An 18,898-nucleotide genomic window follows, 5' to 3' on the forward strand; every position below is an offset into this window, starting at 1 on the left:
TGGGAGTGGGGTGGGGTGGGGTGTAGGTGTTTGGCAGAGTTGGTCATTGCAGGTGAGGGCTTAGGTGCTTTCAAAAAAACTTTTTCTTCTTCACTCTGTGTTGATGGAATATAATGGGTTATTTTCTTCACTCTCTGTTGATAGTATATATATAAAGGGTTATTTCTTCACTCCGTGTGGATAGTGTATAATGTTTTTCTTCTTCCCTCTGTGGTGTGCGTGTGTGTGTGTTTGTGTGTGTGTGTGTGTGTGTGTGTGTGTGTGGTGTGTGTGTGTGTGTGTGTTAGCGTTCGTTGTGTAGATCGTATATTTGGTTGTTTTTTTCTTCTTCCTCCCGAGTGTGGATAATATATTTGGGGTTTGTATGCGCTAGCGACCTTGTGTGGATAGTATATTTGGGGTTTGTATGCGTTCGCGTACGTTTGTGTGGATAGTTTATTTGGGTTTGTATTATCTCCCCTCTGTGTTGATAGTATATTTGGGGTTTGTTTTTTCCTCTTCCCTCTGTGTGTGTGTGTGTGTGTGTGTGTGTGTGTGTGCGTGTGTGTGTGCGTGTGTCTGCGAGCGTATGTTGTGTGTGTGTGTGTGTATTGGTCTCTGTTTGTCCCTAGAAAACTCACTTTATCCGTATCAGATACACTCTATCTACCTACCTACAGTAGCGCGTATTCAGGTCAGCCACTTGCAACACTGTTGCCATTTATCCCCTAGTGTTCAGTACAGTGACGTCACTGACGCTGGAAATTTTGAGACTATAAATATCGACTTGGGGATTTCCACATTTTGTAGCTATACATAGATACTAGAGTTCATAAACAGGAACGTCACTCAAGCTGAGGCTATAAAAAGATAGTGGGATTTTCCAAAGGAATAACCCACAAGTTGGAGCTATAAATAGATAGTTGGATTTCATAGGAATTTCAGCTGATTATAGATACATAGGTATTTATCCACGATCGTCACACAAGTTGATATTGTAAGTAGTTACTAATTTTATCCATTTTATAGTGTGTGTGTGTGTGTTGTGTGTGTGTGTGTGTGTGTGTGTGTGTGTGTGTGTGTTCGCGTACGTTGTGTAGATCGTATATTTGGTTGTTTTTTTTTTCTTCCTCCCGAGTGTGGATAGTATATTTGGGGTTTGTATGCGTTAGCGACCTTGTGTGGATAGTATATTAGTGGTTTGTATGCGTTCGCATACGTTTGTGTGGATAGTTTGTTTGGGGTTTGTATTATCTCCCTTCTGTGTTGATAGTATATTTGGATTTTGCTTTTTCCTCTTCCCTGTGTGTGTGTGTGTGTGTGTGTGTGTGTGTGTGTATTGGTCTCTGTTTTTCCCTATAAAACTCACTTTATCCCTATCAGATACACTCTACCTACCTACCTACAGTAGCACGTATTCAGGTCAGCCACTTGCAACACTGTTGCCATTTATCCCCTAGTGTTCAGTACAGTGACGTCACTGACGCTGGAAATTTTGAGACTATAAATATCGACTTGGGGATTTCCACATTTTGTAGCTATGCATATATACTAGAATTCATAAACAGGAACGTCACTCAAGCTGAGGCTATAAAAAGATTGTGGGATTTTCCAAAGGAATAACCCACAAGTTGGAGCTATAAATAGATAGTTGGATTTCATAGGAATTTCAGCTGATTATAGATACATAGGTATTTATCCACGATCGTCACACAAGTTGATATTGTAAGTAGTTACTAATTTTATCCATTTTAGTCTAAACCACTGTAACTTAATTTTCGGGTTTATGTTTATTTTCCTTTAAATTCTGGGACAATTTCGTCATTTTAGCGTTACTTTTAGTCACATCCATTTTGTCGTTGAGCATTTCCTTGATTATAGCTATTTATAGCATCATTACAATTATGCAAATTTTTGAACACCCCAGCAAGATTTCAGGTCTTGGTAATGCTTTATATATAAATCTCACGCTTGTACTAGTGTATGTGTGTTTCTGTCTCTGTTGTGTTTGACCCTCTACCATCATTGTCCCTAGACAATCCCACCATGTTCAATTCCCCTTGACGCTAGACAGTCCCACGATTTATTCCCATATTCAATTCCCCTTGACGCTAGACAGTCCCACGATTTAGGGAAGTGGCTGTTTTTATATAAATACGAAAAACGAAATATATTTTGAAAAGAGATATTTCAATAGTCAATGTTGGAACATAACATTTTGGGGAAGGGAAATAAATATAGGAATCGAATGACCTCATTTGCATTCATTTTGCAGTAGACAGGTTTTCACCAATCAAGAAATGGATTTTTGGCATCCAATATAGCCCATTCACATTAAGCATGTACATAAACCATAACATATTTCTTTAATGATCGTCTGAAATGTTGCTATAAAGCAATTTGATATATCAGTACTATTGGCAAATGAAATTGTGATTCGCCTATGGCGTATAAATACTTCAGTAATTGCGGGCCCTGGGTTTCCGACTGGTCTAAAGCACTCGTCTTTACCAATCACCGCCAACTCACCTCTTTCCCTGTAGTTTCGAGTCTCAGGCTTGGCAAATCAGGGTATGCGACAAAGCTGCCAGTAGCTTCCCGTTTGTCGGTGGTTCTTACCGGGGCTTTCATTGGTTCTTTCTCCACCAATTATACTCGCCGCTAAATATAGCCTATCCTGCGCTGAAAAATGGCGTCAAAACCCAAAACAACAGCAAAGGAAAAAATTACGGTTCCCACAGAGGAATATCGCTTCAATAACCTTTTAAGTTAACAGTCAACAATACAATAAGAAAATAAGGAGATAAAATATTGTAGTAAATTTAGAGTATGCGCACTTGGTTATAGCTCCCCGTTTTAAGCAATTCTTAGATTTGTGTGATTACTTGTGTGATTATTGGAATTCGGCGCCAAGGAAATATTCCTAGCCCGAAATAATGAGCTAATTATTAGGAGCAAACGTCATGGAGTGAAGTGTCAGTGTGTTTCCATGATGTCCTGGTTCACTAGTAGTGAATTCCGACCACAACCGAATGAATGTCCCTGTAGTAAAATAGTCCATATTAAAATCTAGTGGTATACATTGGTAGCGTGACTGCAAGGACAGCACTTACGGTATTAAACCGGTAAATTACACAAGGGAATAAATAAAAAGGGACTTGGCAGACACCGTTTATGTCGCCATGTGGGCGAATATGGTGCAGTTATATTGGCGAAATGTGCCTGGAAAGCATAAATTGACTGGCCTAAGGTGGCGGAGTTAAAATAGTTCCCATTGTTAGGGAGTACTCATATATGTTCTAAGGCGTGAACGGTTGGTGGTACGGAAACATGATGAAGCCAAAACACGCAGAGATGCGGTTGATAGATAGCTGACAGTTTGGTTTATCTGTGGTCTTGTATTAATTAGAGGAAAATTTAGGTATAGAATGGACACGTCGGGCTTTTTAATTTACAACTGAAGTTGTATGGAGGTCTTTGGAAAGTCGGGGTAAACTTATGACTTCTAGCGAGAATCGCGCCAGGGTTTGACAACCGCTCGGTCAAGTAAATACCCGAGTGCGTGTAACAATATTCATATCACCCGTTTTATCTACTTTTTATAAATGAATTAAACACGCTGCTGCACTTTTATCGAAAGTTTGTCTTCTCTCCCTTTCTCGCTTTATTACCATCAGCAATACAACAAGAAATTATATGGAAATCTGTAGAGTTCTATTCTGTGAAGTGAAATTAAAACAAGGAATTCGACCTGGATGAAAATCTTAATTATGAGACAAGTACCCTGCAGGAACCCAAGTCACTGTAATGGAATGCGTACACATATCTTGTGATGTTGTGTGTTGCGTTATACCAATGATACAATGTAGCAAAGTACTGAGAAAGCCAGATGTCTTGCAAATTTCTTCGTTGTCTACAGCTTTGTTTATTGTTTTGTTATATTTTCTTTTGTTTTGTTTCTCTTAACCTATAACAGAGCCAAAAAAACAAAATATTTTTAAATACATATTTCACTGATTGAAATAATTTCTCTCTCTCAACAAAGAGATCGAAAGGGATAGATGGTGGAGACGAAAACGAATCATATGGAAAGCGGCTATGGTAAATCAAAAATAATAATGATAATTTGAGACAACTGTAAATACCTTCAAATGGCTTGAATTAAGGGCAGGAAAAAAAAATTGGGGGGGGGAGGTGACCTCAAAATATCTAGTCTTCAAGTACCTTGAAAAAAATGTTGCTCTTGGTTTAAGGAAACAAAAACCTACTTTATTATTACAATATGATTTAAAACAAAGAAATATCTTACGGTAAAAGATAAATAAATGAACAGATAGTCTCATTCATTCCTTACTACGACCACCGAAAAGTCACATCGCTTGCCCTATTCCCACTCGTTTTATTCGCCGGTGATCGAACAGACACGCATTCATTGTTTGGCTACGTTAACCATGCGCTGTATCTATCTAGAGCTATGCTTTCTTATAAGCATTTAATCGATATAAATTCTAATAAAAGTCCACAAAAGATACGCCCTAACTACTTTAATATGACTGTAGACCAGTAACACTCTCCGTAAATATTCAGATTGTTGTAGTAACTCCTTTGGAAAAATAGGTATTTTAATTGGTATGTGGAATAAATATGCGCATGGTATATACTCTGTATGCTTGATGTACCTACCGCTCGTTGTATGACTATTCAATTAAAAGGCTAGTATAGTTTCCTTTGAATGTGCTTGGTTTTGGATTTAAGAGATTAGTGTGAGGACTAGTCGGCCTGGTGTCAGGATAATGTGACTGGGTGGGACATCATGCTACATCTCTGTGGCATGATGCCCCAGTGTTAGACATCACTATCACTTGGGATAACGGAGAAATCCTGCCAGTCATTAAATATTCATTTATGCAAATATGCAAATTACTTTGTTGAAACGATGGTTTCATTGGACATTGTGGTTTTTAGAAAATAACATTGACGTTGAGACTTGTGCTGCTAGAAATTTAGTATTATGTTATTAGACCGGTAGTGTATATACTTCAACCGTTACTAATAATTCATTGTACGACGTTTCATTTCAGCGCTGGTAATTACATTTTATTTTGCTTACTATTACAATTTTTTAAGTACTATTTGAAATTAGACCGCCATTGGTGGCGTTATCAATTTTCGTGGTTTGGTTGAATTGCAAGGTTATTTCGCTAGTAGTTTTAGTTTTATTATTATTATTATTATTATTATTATTATTATAACCGTATCTATGAATATTTGTACGTTTATATTTTTCAATAGACACGTTTTTAAATTAGAACTGAAATTAAACGAAACAGTACGCCTCATACCCATTTATGACCGTTACCAGTTTTCGTGGTTTAGTAATAAGATCGCATTATTTTATCTGCACGGCAGGACTCGTCTACTGACAGCGTTACTAATAAATAAGTTACATTTTATTTGGGTACTGGCAATTATATTTCTTTCCGATTAAAACACTTCTAACGTTATTACCGTTATTAATTTTCGAGGACTGGTAAAAAAAAATCATTGAAAAACCCACAGGGGCTCGTATCGTTGTTTACAATGGACCTGTCATACGTGTGCTATATTGTAGTTATTATATAGTACATTAGTCCGAGTTTCCTCTGACCCTTACCTCCCCAGTTTTGATATTTGGACAACATAAATATCGTATAACAAATACTACATGTATGACAGGTCAGTTGTAAGTAACGATACGAGCCCCTGTGGAAAAACCAATATGGTGTGGCATAGCTTCCGACGATATTGGTTCTGTGGTATCTCGATATTTGAACTTTTCGGTATTTATTTTATCTATTGCACCATATATTGTGTACTTATATATACCACATGACCATAGGTTACTATTTCTAAATCACCAGTTTATTTTGGGAAAATGTCAGGATTGCTGACGCATACACTATCTGATAAATAAACCCATGAATATTACTGTTTCAAAATAATATCCTTACCATATGTTCTCAGATAGAATCAATATCTTCTTAAAATTTCTATCACTTTAACAAAATGTTTAGCCAGTTTGTTGTCTGATACAAGATTTAGATCATATGATTACTGTGATGGTCAAGGACTAGGAAATCGAATCTATGGTAGCAAATAAGAATCAAAATGTGAAGCATGTTAATGTCGTTTTTTTGGTGGCTTTCGCATTTAACAGGTGTTGACTTGAAAGCTGCATTGTACACGATTTAGTACTTTTCATTGGAACACCGGCTGTTGGTCAAACAGTCTTAGGTTGATATGTATTTTCATGCTCATATTGATTGTTCATTCTAAGCAACAATCACAGAGCAACTCCAATCATCATGGGTGGTTATTTACAAATGCATTTCTTTAATTCTTTCTTATAAGTTTCTGTTGCTCTAGGGCATAGGTGGCATAATGAGTGCCATAGAAGTAGCATCCATTTTTCAAGTTAATTACACTTTGTGCAACACAATGATACATTAAATTTCCAACATTAATACAAATATATGCCATTATCAGATTATATTTTTTGTTGCTGGTCTTACTGTAATATCAGAGTAACTCCCCTTTCACAACTAGGACTGTACATAACGTCTGTTTATTGTTTGTTTCCCACAGCCATCTGATTTATAGTGGAAAATAAATTCATTTTAATACAAACAACAACAGACTTAAATTATTCCTTGAGGATCATTGTTTTTATTAACTTATTTGCTGATTGCAGACTTTATGACCTGAAATATCAAAGCACTCATGTATAGTAGATAACAGAAAATCAAAACAAAAGGAAAGAAATAATTAGAATTTTAAATCATTTTAAATCAAAAACTGAATTGACTGAGTCTCATAAATTTTGTGACATAACTACACAAGTTGTAAGACCCTTTGTGGTCTGCTTAAATGATAAATATACATTATACAGCTTCATCACTCAAATGTATGTTACCGTAGTAGTTGTAAAGACTTTGTTGGTTCTATATACTGGTCCATACCTTCCCATATCCTAGACGTACCAAAGTCCATCCAGAAATCTCCTAAAACAAACATTTTACAACCTTGATGGTAATCATATTGATATTTTACAGTCAGCTGATCATTAACATCAGAAGTCTGTTCAACAGATGCATTAAGTTGAATGATAACTTTGTCAGTGCATATCCATATCTGGTGACAATAACAATCAGTACTGTTCGAGTTTTACGAATAACATGTCCATATAAATATACATTTGCCTGTGTATTATAGTATGTGTTTTAGATTTTTAACATAGCTTTAAAACAATTTAAGTCATATCACTATAATGTCTGCAGCGGCAGTTTATAGTGATGTCTAGCCCTGGTTTATCATTCCCCAGACATGCAGCATCATCTTCCACCCAGTCACATTATCCTGACACCAGGCCGACCAGTCCTAACACTAGCCTCTTGATACTAAGCACCAAGCAAGGCAGCTGTTAGTACCATTTTTTGAAGTCTTTGGTATGACTCAGTTATGGTTTGAATCCAGGATCCTTCCACATCCGAGGCGGATGCTCTAACCACTAGGCCACCAGAGCGGTCACCTGTATATTATATAATGTATGTGCTGGTAAATCTTGTGATAATGACATGATTAGTTCATTCTGTCGCATTATTTTTTCTGTGACACTAATAGGTCGAGCATAAAGTATGTATTCATTGAGTGGAGGTGGAAGGTGTTGAAAGAAATTCAAAAAGCATTAGCCTGTGTATGTGGCAGGGTAACTGCTAAGTATGTTCTGCAGCGATAGGGGTCAATATTCCTTGATAACTGCGATGTTTATGAAGACTAGTCAAATCAGAAACATAACTAGCTGATGAGTTAGATGCAAAGTGGCTGGTATGCCATGTCAGGCAGAGCCAATGTCTGCTTAGAATTATGAAGTGTGATATGTTGTAGTTTTATTGCACATGGTGCACTTTGCAGAAGGCATTTTTTCCTCTTCATTTTCTGACATGACCAGTTATTTTATCTCATGATTCCGACAGATTATGCATTCCAGACCCTGGTGCCTCATGCAAATTTGTGAAGCCATACCTTGCAAGACTGGGACAGTATTGTATTTGGATAGACACATGGATTGCCTTTTTGACACCTATTGTCCTTTACTTTTATAAGAGTGAGATTCAGACGCGTGTCTTAAATTAAGTACTCATCCTAGGCCAACATGAAATGTCACATGATCGCACACGCCTTACAAAAATTGTCACCCGAGAAAAGAACTGTTGTGGTTCATGATTTTGATGATATCGAAGCTGATGATAAAAAATTGAGGTCCAGTCATTCCAAATGATGATAAGGCTGATAATATTCCAATTTTCCAAAGTTGATGTAAAAATTTTAGTCACTGGCTGATATTTGACTATTAAAGTTAAGGTCAACTAAATATCAGCTGCTGTCACTTGTTTAAAACTATTATTAGAGATAAATATTTACATTTGCCGTAGAAAAGCATTGGTTACGATTTCTGTAAAATTCAAGCTTTGTATCACTATTATAGTTAATGTTAATACTTTCCTACTTTCATTTTCAAAGTTTGTTTTACATGGTATTAATTTAAACGGCTGCTTATTTTTAATGACTACTAATAACTTCATTTTTTAAAATTCAGTTGTCCCATCTATTCTTGGAAAGGGGGTGGTGACTCAGCAATGTACTTACACAAGGGTGGGATACAAAATGTATGCTTTGCAATGAGTAATGAGAAAGGGGGTAAAAAATCACCAGTTGTTTGCATATGTGCTTTATGGACAACCCTTAACATCATTATCAGAATATTATTATTGCCAGCGTAACCGTTCATGGGTAAAGTTGTTGGATCAATGAAATGTTTTAACAGCTGACCATAATGTCATTATAGTTCATTTGTGCTTGAAATATCATTCTAAATTGTAACTTTTTTCTCTTTTTGTTTGTTAACTTTGTTTGCAGATTAGTGTAGATTTCGGCTGATTTTGGTAACTATATGGACTTTTACAAATGGGCCTTTTGTAATAGAGTGGGAACATTTTAATTTTGTCGTTAAAAAATGGTACATTTTCCGTTCCTTAAGCTATGAATCGGCATTTTGAATTATGTATTATTTTTAACATTAACATGAAAAATGTGCGGTATTTTTGTGATTACTTCAATACACTAAATGGTGTAACCTTCTGTGAGCAACAATTATTAATTTTTCTTGCTTAAACACATTAATTCCATTATGTCTTAGATATTGAATTGTTCGCATGTAAATATAAGTTATTGCACACGTATTGTATTATTATGTGCAGTATTAATTTTAATCTTTACTGGGTGGGATATTCGTAGTGATGATTTAGTATCATTTAATACTCAGCTTTACATGCTGGGTAAGCTGATGAGTTTGAATGTTTATAAACCGCTGTTGCTTTTAACTACTGCTGTTCTAGTATATTGATAGTCTCTGTATGACAAGTAGAGCAAACTTTTCCCGAAAGTTCCGAGTGAAAGCAATTTTACATTGTAGGTAATAAGTACAGAGAGAGAGAGAGAGAGAGAGAGAGAGTTCACAGGCACTGGCCAAACTGAAAAACAACTTTGTGTGATGTATCCCAAAATATTGCCATCTAACAAATAATCTTACAATTGCCAGTCAAGAAAATATATCATGTGTTAATTCTACCAGAGACAAAGAACTCTTTCGTCCTATGTCCAGAAAGCTTAGAAATAGACAATATTGTAATAAGTCCCAGATGAAATTAAAGCTTAAAGTAATGTGATAAAACTTCATGTAGGAACACAGTTTTGATTCAAAAAGATGCTTTATCACTGACTTTGCACAGCTTCTAACTTGGACAACTTTGCTAAAGCGACACTGTTACAAAGAGTAACTAAAATGCCTTCCAGTCAGTAAACAAACCGCTCCGGTGGCCTAGTGGTTAGAGCGTCCGCCTCGGATGCGGGAGGTCGTGTTTTCGATCCCCGGCCGAGTCATACCAAAGACTTGCGAAAATGGTACTAACAGCTGCCCCGCTTGGCGCTCAGCATTAGGAGGTTAGTGTTAGGACTGGTAGGCCTGGTGTCAGGATAATGTGACAGGGTGGGACATCATGCTACATGTCTGCATCATGATGTCCAGTGCTAGACATCACTTTAAACTGCCACACTGCAGACATTGTAGCGATATGACTGAAAAATTGTTAAAGCTACGTTAAAAATCCAAATCACACACACACACACACCAGTCAATAAACAAACAATATGATTACACTGTCGAGCCAGCAGGAGAAGGGTATATATTAAGAAAGGTAGGGACTAAATTCTGAGTACTGACTTAATGTAAATATTAATCACCTAGGTTTTCTGATAGTTACAAATAGACTTGGTACCTCTTTATGCAATTAAATGTGACCTCTGCTTTATGTTGGTGAAATAAATTATGTAAGATGGGTATGTTTTGATTCCTTTTTGTTTTCACCAGTGGTATACAAGGTGTTCAGACATCTAATGCAACATGTTTCTTTTTCTTTCATTTGTTCAGTGATCCAATAAAGGCAGTGGGTAATTCCAGAAGGATTACATCATCAAAGGTAAAGGGAAATGCTGCGTTACCAGATTACAATAGATTTTCTGGGTAAGTTAATCAGAATGACGAATGTTGTTGACGTTGTTGTTGTAGGGTTTAACGCCATTTTTCAGCACACAATATGCTATGCATGGCGGCCAACCTCGAGAAGCTACTGGCAAACTTTCTCACATACCCACATTGGCCGAATCCGAGACTCGAACCCACGCAGACAGAGGTGAGATGGCAGTGATCCGTAACGGAGAGTGCTTTAGACCACTCGGCCACTCGGGGTCCCCGACGAATGTTGATTTGGATGTTAAGATTTTTGTTTCTTGAGCACACTGTATACTACACACTTTCACTGCAATCATTCCTGTTCAATTGTATGGATAACTCTCCAATTTCATGTATTTGAATGCAGTTAAAGCAAGTTTTGATCTGAATTTAGATTATGCAAGTTAGAGGCATCATTTGTCTCAATAGCAATGTAATGAGCATTGTTGACAGCACTTTGATTTTAGTTTACTTTTTTAACATCAATTTTTATAGTTTAAGCTGCTGAAAAAAATTAGTTCTGTTTATCAGTGTTCAGTGTTGCTTCATTTCAAGGTATATATTTATGAGATACTTTTTGTCTCTGTATTATATAATCAAATAATTAAACTAACATATGAACAATCTACTACATTTCACAGCATTTTAGAGAGAAAATTGTGGTGGTTCTAATAAATGGATGATCTATTTTGAACTTATACATTATTGTTATTGCAGAGGCTTCATTGTCTATCAGTATTACTATAAATTAGTGCTACTTGCCTTTTAATAATAACTGTATATATTGGACACAATAAAATAATTACTTTTTCTGTACTAGAACTTATGGTGAAACTTTTTTACACCTAGGTCATATGTTCCAAGACTTAAAAAATGAAATAAATTTGTGTTTAATTTGTACCCCCATGTTGCATTAAAACTGATAAACAAAACGCTTATTTGATAATAAAATGAAAGAAATTAACATTGTATTCTTATCACTTATTCCTCTTTTTTCGATCATGAGCATTAAAGAAAATGTATCCACAAACTCCATATATGCAGCATAGACATCTATACTGTAGCATGTTTCAGTTGCATCAGATTACACAAGACACAATGTTTACTGATATGAACATAGAGAAACTGATCGTGTTTGGTGGTACTCAGAGGTTTGAATGTCTTATCTGATTGAAAATTGGATCCAACAAAGTCACAAACGAGAGTGAAAAAGTTGAATGATTGCTTGAAGGTATGTGCCATTCACACATAACACAGTGTTATGTGCAAAATAGCCAAGATTGTATTATATCCAGTTCCTGCCTCGCTTGGCGCTCAGCATTAAGAGGTTAGTGTTAGGACTGGTTGGCCTGGTGTCAAGATAATGTGACTGGGTGGGACATCATGCTACATGTCTGCGGCATGATGCCCCAGTGCTAGACATCACTATGAACTGCCACATTGCAGACATCGTAGCGATATGACTGAAAAATTGTTAAAGCTACGTATTAAAAAAAATCAAATCAAATTCAAATTATATCCAGTTCAATTATATGACAGTATCTTGCAAATAAAAATCATTATTTGTCATTTTGCCAGCAGGATATTGATGACAAAGGTTATATTTTTGTTGCAAAGCAAGCTGACCTTGGAAGCCAACTTTGGATACTTTTAAGCCGATTATTCTTTAAAGGATATCAATAAAAAGGTTATTTTTTTTTCAAAGCAAGCCGACTTTGGATTCTTTTAAGTGTGCTGAATATATATATATATATATATATATATATATATATATATATATATATATATACACACACACACACACACACACACAAAGTCGGCCCACATAGGGAAACTACTTTGCTTCTATTTGGCCAGTTTTCACAGGAATTTTGGAAATAAATTGAAATAATGAAACAATTTTTAAAGTGACATAATATAGTACTTCATGCATGGACATCGATGATCCAGGGTCACCTAGATGATTTGGAGAAAATAAAATCATTTGATGAATTCATGAAGGCCAGAAGAGAGATGATTGTGCAGATAATATGATCATTAACATGGATGAAATTCCAGTGTGGTTTGATCTCATTCCTGGATGGACTGTCAATAAGATGATGGTTGAAAGTGTGAGAATTTGCATGACTGGTGCAGATCTTACATAAAATGACTTTAGTCCATGCAGTTTCCGCTTAAGGAGATGTGTTGCGTCCAACAATACATTTTCACCGCATGACAAAACTAAAAAGATATTCATGCACTGAAAGAATGGATCATATATGTCCAGGAGAAGGGTTGGGTTATTGAGATGATGCTGCAATGGATTAAACAAAAGTACACAGTTTTATATTTTTTTAAATAAAAATTTAAGTTGGAGTGCATTTTCCGACATGTCATTTTCAAATGATTTAAAAAGTGCCCACAACTTAAGACTGGAAAAGAAACAAAAATGTACATTCAGAATTAATTTATGGTGTCTCAACATATACGGTAATTATGTTAGATATAAGTATTTATGAATAACAAACTGTTGATTGAGTTGCATAGCTAAATGTAAGTGAAACTGCCATAATGCTTCCATGCTCTTACATACAAATATTAATACTATTGTCACTGTATGAATTGTTTGCTAGTCATTTAAAGAGTGATATATTTATTTCATGATTTTTATATTATTATTTGGCAGCATACAATTGATTTTTCAACAAACATTGATGCAGTTCACTAAGCTCTATAACTGTTAGAGATTTCACCAAAATGTTTCCAAAAGTGAAGAAAAACTGTTGCTGCAATTATACTGCAGAAAAAAATGTTTTTCCTTTTCTTGATGAGATCCACACTAAAATCTATTAACATAAAAATTCCTAATAGTAACATTTCATCTGAAATGTTAATTGCCATAACTTTTTTTAAATATATTATGATATTTTTGAAAGGAAAACTATTCTTGAATGATTTGGAAAAAACTTTAAAATTGATTCATTCCTTCATAGAAATTCAGAAAAAAAGAAATTCATTTTCTGTTTGCTAAATAAAATAATTCTTACTTCGTTCACATTTTTTTCACATGTCCATTCCTCCTTTCTGGGAAATACATATAAAATCTATGTTATGGTTTTAACCAAGAAACCAAGACAAGTAAATTGCAGTCAAGGGGTTACATTGGGGAGTCCAAACCCCAACGTATATTATTTATCTCACCCAATATTTTCCTTTAAAGCAAAAAGAACTCTTCACTAGTGTAATATAGTTCATGTGCAAATGTTTACATGTTGCTTAAAGAAGAAAGCTTACATCTTTCCTTCAAAATACTTAATAAACTTCATGGTGAGCTACCATTGTTCTAATAATGACATTAGTGGTTAAGCAGAGAAGAGGTTTTGAAAGGATGCATAAATCATCTTCCAATAATAAAAATCTCTTTTAATCTAAATAGAAATTTAACATAAACAAGATGCCAATTAGTTCTTTTAAGAGCTTGTTAAACACCAAAAATTACATTGTACACAAAATATGATAACAGTGTAACATGTAAAGGACACATACAATGCAAAACCCCGGAAAGAACCACCAACCCAAGAGAAGCTACTGGCAAGCTTTGTCCCATACCCACATTGAATCCGAGACTCAAACCTACGCAGACAGAGGTAACTAGTATGCACAAGTACTACTACTACTACTAATAATAATAATTGAAATCCAAGTATTATTATAGTCTGGATAAATGTATCAATGGAAAATACCACATACTCTGACAAAAATGCATTAAAAAAAGAATACAGGTGAAAAATAGCACAAGTCAATTCACTGCAGAAAAGGTGAGTTTTCTGAGCTTTCTTGAATCGTGTTGCAGGTACATTATGATTAAGTTGAAGAGGCAGACTATTCCAGAAATTTGGGCCCTGGTAATCAAAAGGATGCTTTCCAATGTATTTTAATCTAACATTGGGAATAATGATGATATGAATACAGGAGATGAATGCAAGTGTCTGGAAAGTGTATATACATGATGAACTTAACAATGTACTTAGGGTTTGACATATAGAAAATGTTGTAATAGAGAAGTCGTTTTTTATTTAATCCTTGATATAACCAGAAGCCTGTGAAGGATGCCACGCATAGAAGATAAGTACTCACTGATAGGTTTTCATTGACAAAATAAAGAGTATTTTGCACCTTTTTGATATTTTTTAAAACTGTGTACTGGGGTAAAAGCAGAGAGACTTGAATCGAAATAATCAAGTAGAGAATTTATAATGTAAAAATGCATCTTGAGGAGATGAATCCAGTGATACATTGCTGATGAAAATCAGTTGAGGCATTTGTGAGAAAACTGTGTTCTTGTGACAGGGTTAGGGTTACGTTTTTCCGGTAGTAACGTACGAACAGAGTACCATTTTGGATACCGTATTCACTGAAATACTTGTCTCATGGAGTCCGATAGATAGGTATTTCGTTCATGAAAATTGGTCATGTGGTTTATGAGAAAATTGAATTCTTGTGATTCCCATATGTTTATATAGGTTATGGTTAGGGTTACGGTTTTCTGGTATAACGTACGAATGGACCCGGCAATTTTAATGCACTTTTTGCTGCAGTATGTGTCATAGAGCCCGATAGATAGGTATTTCTTTCATGAAAATCGGTCAAGTGCTTTGGGAGAAAATTTGATTCTTGTGATTTCCCTTATGATTATCATAGGTTAGGGTTAGTGATGCAGTTTTATGATGATACGTAAGAATGGACCCGGCGATTTTTATGGTCGTTTCACTGCAATACGTGTCTCAGGGAGCCCGATATATAGGTACTTGGTTCATGAAAATCGGTCTAGATATTTTGGAGCAAACATTAATTTTTTGTCATGTTGTGTTAGGATTTAGGGTTACCCATTAAGTAACTATTTTCTCAAGATCTTGGGAATTTTTCAAGCAGTTTGCTTTGCTTGATCTGCCTTGGGTAAACCTATGTAAAGATGGTGCGCATGTCTTTCTGCGACCTGCAGCACCCATTATAATGCGAAATGAGTGTTTGGTATTGTAGTGAGCAGACGGATCATTGCAGTTTTATGATACCCGTATCCAACGACAGATCTTAAGGAGACAAATCTATTAATACTTTGATGAGATAGAGAGCTTGATTTTTTGGCTAAGTTATAGCCTTTCCAATAAAATTTTGACTAAGTCGTTTGTAGATGAATTTCGTCTTTTTCGGTGAATATTTTGTAACCCCTTTGAATTGCTTGCTGACATTGGCCCAACCAGATGAGCCCAGTAAATACGCATGCTGAGACACCTAGCCTATGAAGGTAGCTTGAGGGCTTCTGGAGTTACTTGGATTCGAGTGACAAAACAGACCATGTACGACATAAATTGCAATCAAGCCCGCCTTCCAAACTAGCACCATAAGACGGTCTGCTGGACGTAAAATGGCCAAGTTGCCACATCAATATTTTCTGATTATCTCGAAACCGCCTTGGAATTTTGACATGCAGTTTGCTTTGCTAGATCGGCCTTGGTGAGACAAACATAAGGATGGCTCGTCCGCCTGTGTGCGACCTACAACGCCCCCATAATGTGAAACGAGTGCTTAGTACTAAGGTAGCGGACGGATCGTCGGAATTCTATGATACCTATGTCCAAAGGTGCGTCTTCATGAGAGTAATCCAACAATACCTCATTGGTGAGAACCGGTCGATGAATTCGTTAGAAGATCGGATTCTTGTGACTTAGGGTTAGGGTTTAGGGTTAGGGTTATGTACTTCTGGTAATAACGCAAGGACAATACGATTTGGATGCACTTTTTACAGCAATACGTGTCTCATGGAGCTCGAAAGATCGGAACTTGGTTCATGAAAATTGTTTTTAGTAGTTTGGGAGAAATTCGGATTCTTGTGACTTCCCATCGATGTAGCATAAGTTAGGGTTAGGGTTACAGTTTTCTGTTAATAGCCTACAGTCTGGATGCTGTTTTCAATATGATACATGTCTCATGGAGCCTGATAGATAGGTAGATGCTTCATGAAAATCAGTCCAGAGGTTGTGTAGGAAAATGGATTTTGTCATTTCGAGTTAGGGTTAGGGTTATCTGTGAAGTAACATCAATATTTCGGTAACTCGTGGAATTTTGTCATGTGGTTTGTTTTGCTATATCAGCCTTGGCGAGGCCTAATTAAAAATGGTTCGTCGGTATGTATGTACAGAGCCCCCTATAATGTGAAATGAGTGTTTGGTGCTGTTTCGGGCGGACGGATCAACGGAGTTCTACGATACACATGTCGATTTTGTCATAAGAGGTTTCCTATGCTGGATAAAGGTAAGTCTGTAATCATAGTTAATCATATGTTGCTAAGTTTTATCCCTGGTATTGATGACACGTCAAGTACTAGTCTTGCTTGGTGGTGTTCACACCAGTTACACGTATGCAAAGTTTTTGTTTTATAAAATTTCAATTAATCTGCAGATGATAATTCCTATTACAAAATATGTAACATACAGGTAATGACCATTAAATGTTGTCTTCTGCTAACATCTTCAACACTCCCAGGACTCAGGAATACGATGTTGTCAAGAATTTTTTGTATCGGTTACTTTAATATATATATATATCTATATCTATATCTATATATATATATATATATATATATATATATATATATATATATATATATATATATATATATATATATTATTGATCGGATGTTTATTGTATCGATAGTAGTAAATATAAATAATTACTTATGGGAGGATTTGTAAATGATTAGTGTACAGGAGCTTAGACCTTGAGATTACCCGTCTGTTGAATTGAAAACTGTTCTTTGTCGCCATCGGGCTAGAAAAGTGACCGGCGTTTATATGACAGGGGGGTGGGGGGTTGCAGTCGCTAATGAAGGATACGAGTACAGGATGGATGATAGTCATTTTCTGAACGTACGCGCTTGCGGTGTTTGTTTACGCACCTTATCACTTGTAAGGCGTGAACTCGTATTTACCTAGGTGCAACAGAATTAGTGAAGAGTTGGTGTCAACTATGTTTTTCTGGGTCATACAGATAAAGAAAAAACCAAAACCAATGTGCACATGCACTAGAAATAACAGGACATAGCATACAGTACACAGACGCTCAAAATGTAGATAACAGAAGAGCAGAGAGATACAGTGAGCGAAACAGCAAGAGACAGAGCGAAAGAAAGCATGAGACAGAGCAAGAGCGCTAGTGAAAGACAGCGAGCGAGAGACAGGTGCAGAGAAGCGAGTCGCAGAGCACGAGAAACAGAAAGAGAGAAAACGAGAGCGTGAGAGAGCGAGTGAGACAGAACAAGAGATATCAAGCAAGAAAAGCAGAGAAAGCCTAAGACAAAGTTATACAAGGAGAAGACGGATAGAAAGAGTAAGTGGGACAGAGCAAGAGGGAGAGAGGGATTGAACAAGAGAGACAGAGCAAGAGATAGAGAGAAAAATACACATATATATAGAAAGAGAGCACGAGACATACATATGGAGACAGAGTGAGAAAGAGACATAGAATCTATGTTGGGGTTTGGACCGAGACAAGACAATCCCAGTCAAGGGGTTACATTATTTGTCTCCCCACGAGGCTTGCCGAGGGGGATTTCTCGGTCCATAACCCAATGAAGATTCTTTTTCTCACCCAATAATTTCCTTTAAAGTAAAAAATAACTTCTCACTTTTGAAATATAGTTTACGTGCAAATATTTACGTGGTGCATTAATACAAACGTGTATAAAGACTGTGGCGTGACCGTGTCATCTAAGTACACTGTAGTTATGCATGAGCCAAAAATAAACAAAAAACAACATTAAACGTTGCATAGTATTTAAGTATTATTACATTTAATATATGAATGTTATATGAAATTAACAAGAAATAACTAATATTTATTACAAGAGAATTTTTCATTTTCATCAGATCTGATTTAGAAAATTACGTTATAAATAATGGAACGATACTGGGCCCACACTTCTGTTGTAGTAGTAAAGGCTATGTGTCGACGGATAAATGATTCTTTCTGGCTGGTAAGTGCAATATTTGTCGTTAAATATTGTAAGTATATTTTTGATTCAACTGGGGCACATAGGATATGCTTAACAAAATTAGAATAAAGCTTGTTTGACATAACACATTTCTGGCTGTTACTAAGTTTTCTGTAGTTGTTAAGAGAGTTGGAAGGCTATGAAGTGTATAGGTCTATAGTCTGTGTGCACAGATCACTGTTTTCTGTCATAGTTCATTTCACACAGCAATGAGAATTTTGTCCCATCTGTAGCACAGTAAAGTTTCAGGTCAGTGTCATTAATTGTTGCATATAGTATAT

The sequence above is a fragment of the Sinohyriopsis cumingii genome, chromosome 5 (genome assembly GCF_028554795.1).
Source record: "Sinohyriopsis cumingii isolate HCF-2022 chromosome 5, ASM2855479v2, whole genome shotgun sequence".
NCBI classification, from domain to species: Eukaryota; Metazoa; Mollusca; class Bivalvia; order Unionida; family Unionidae; genus Sinohyriopsis; species Sinohyriopsis cumingii.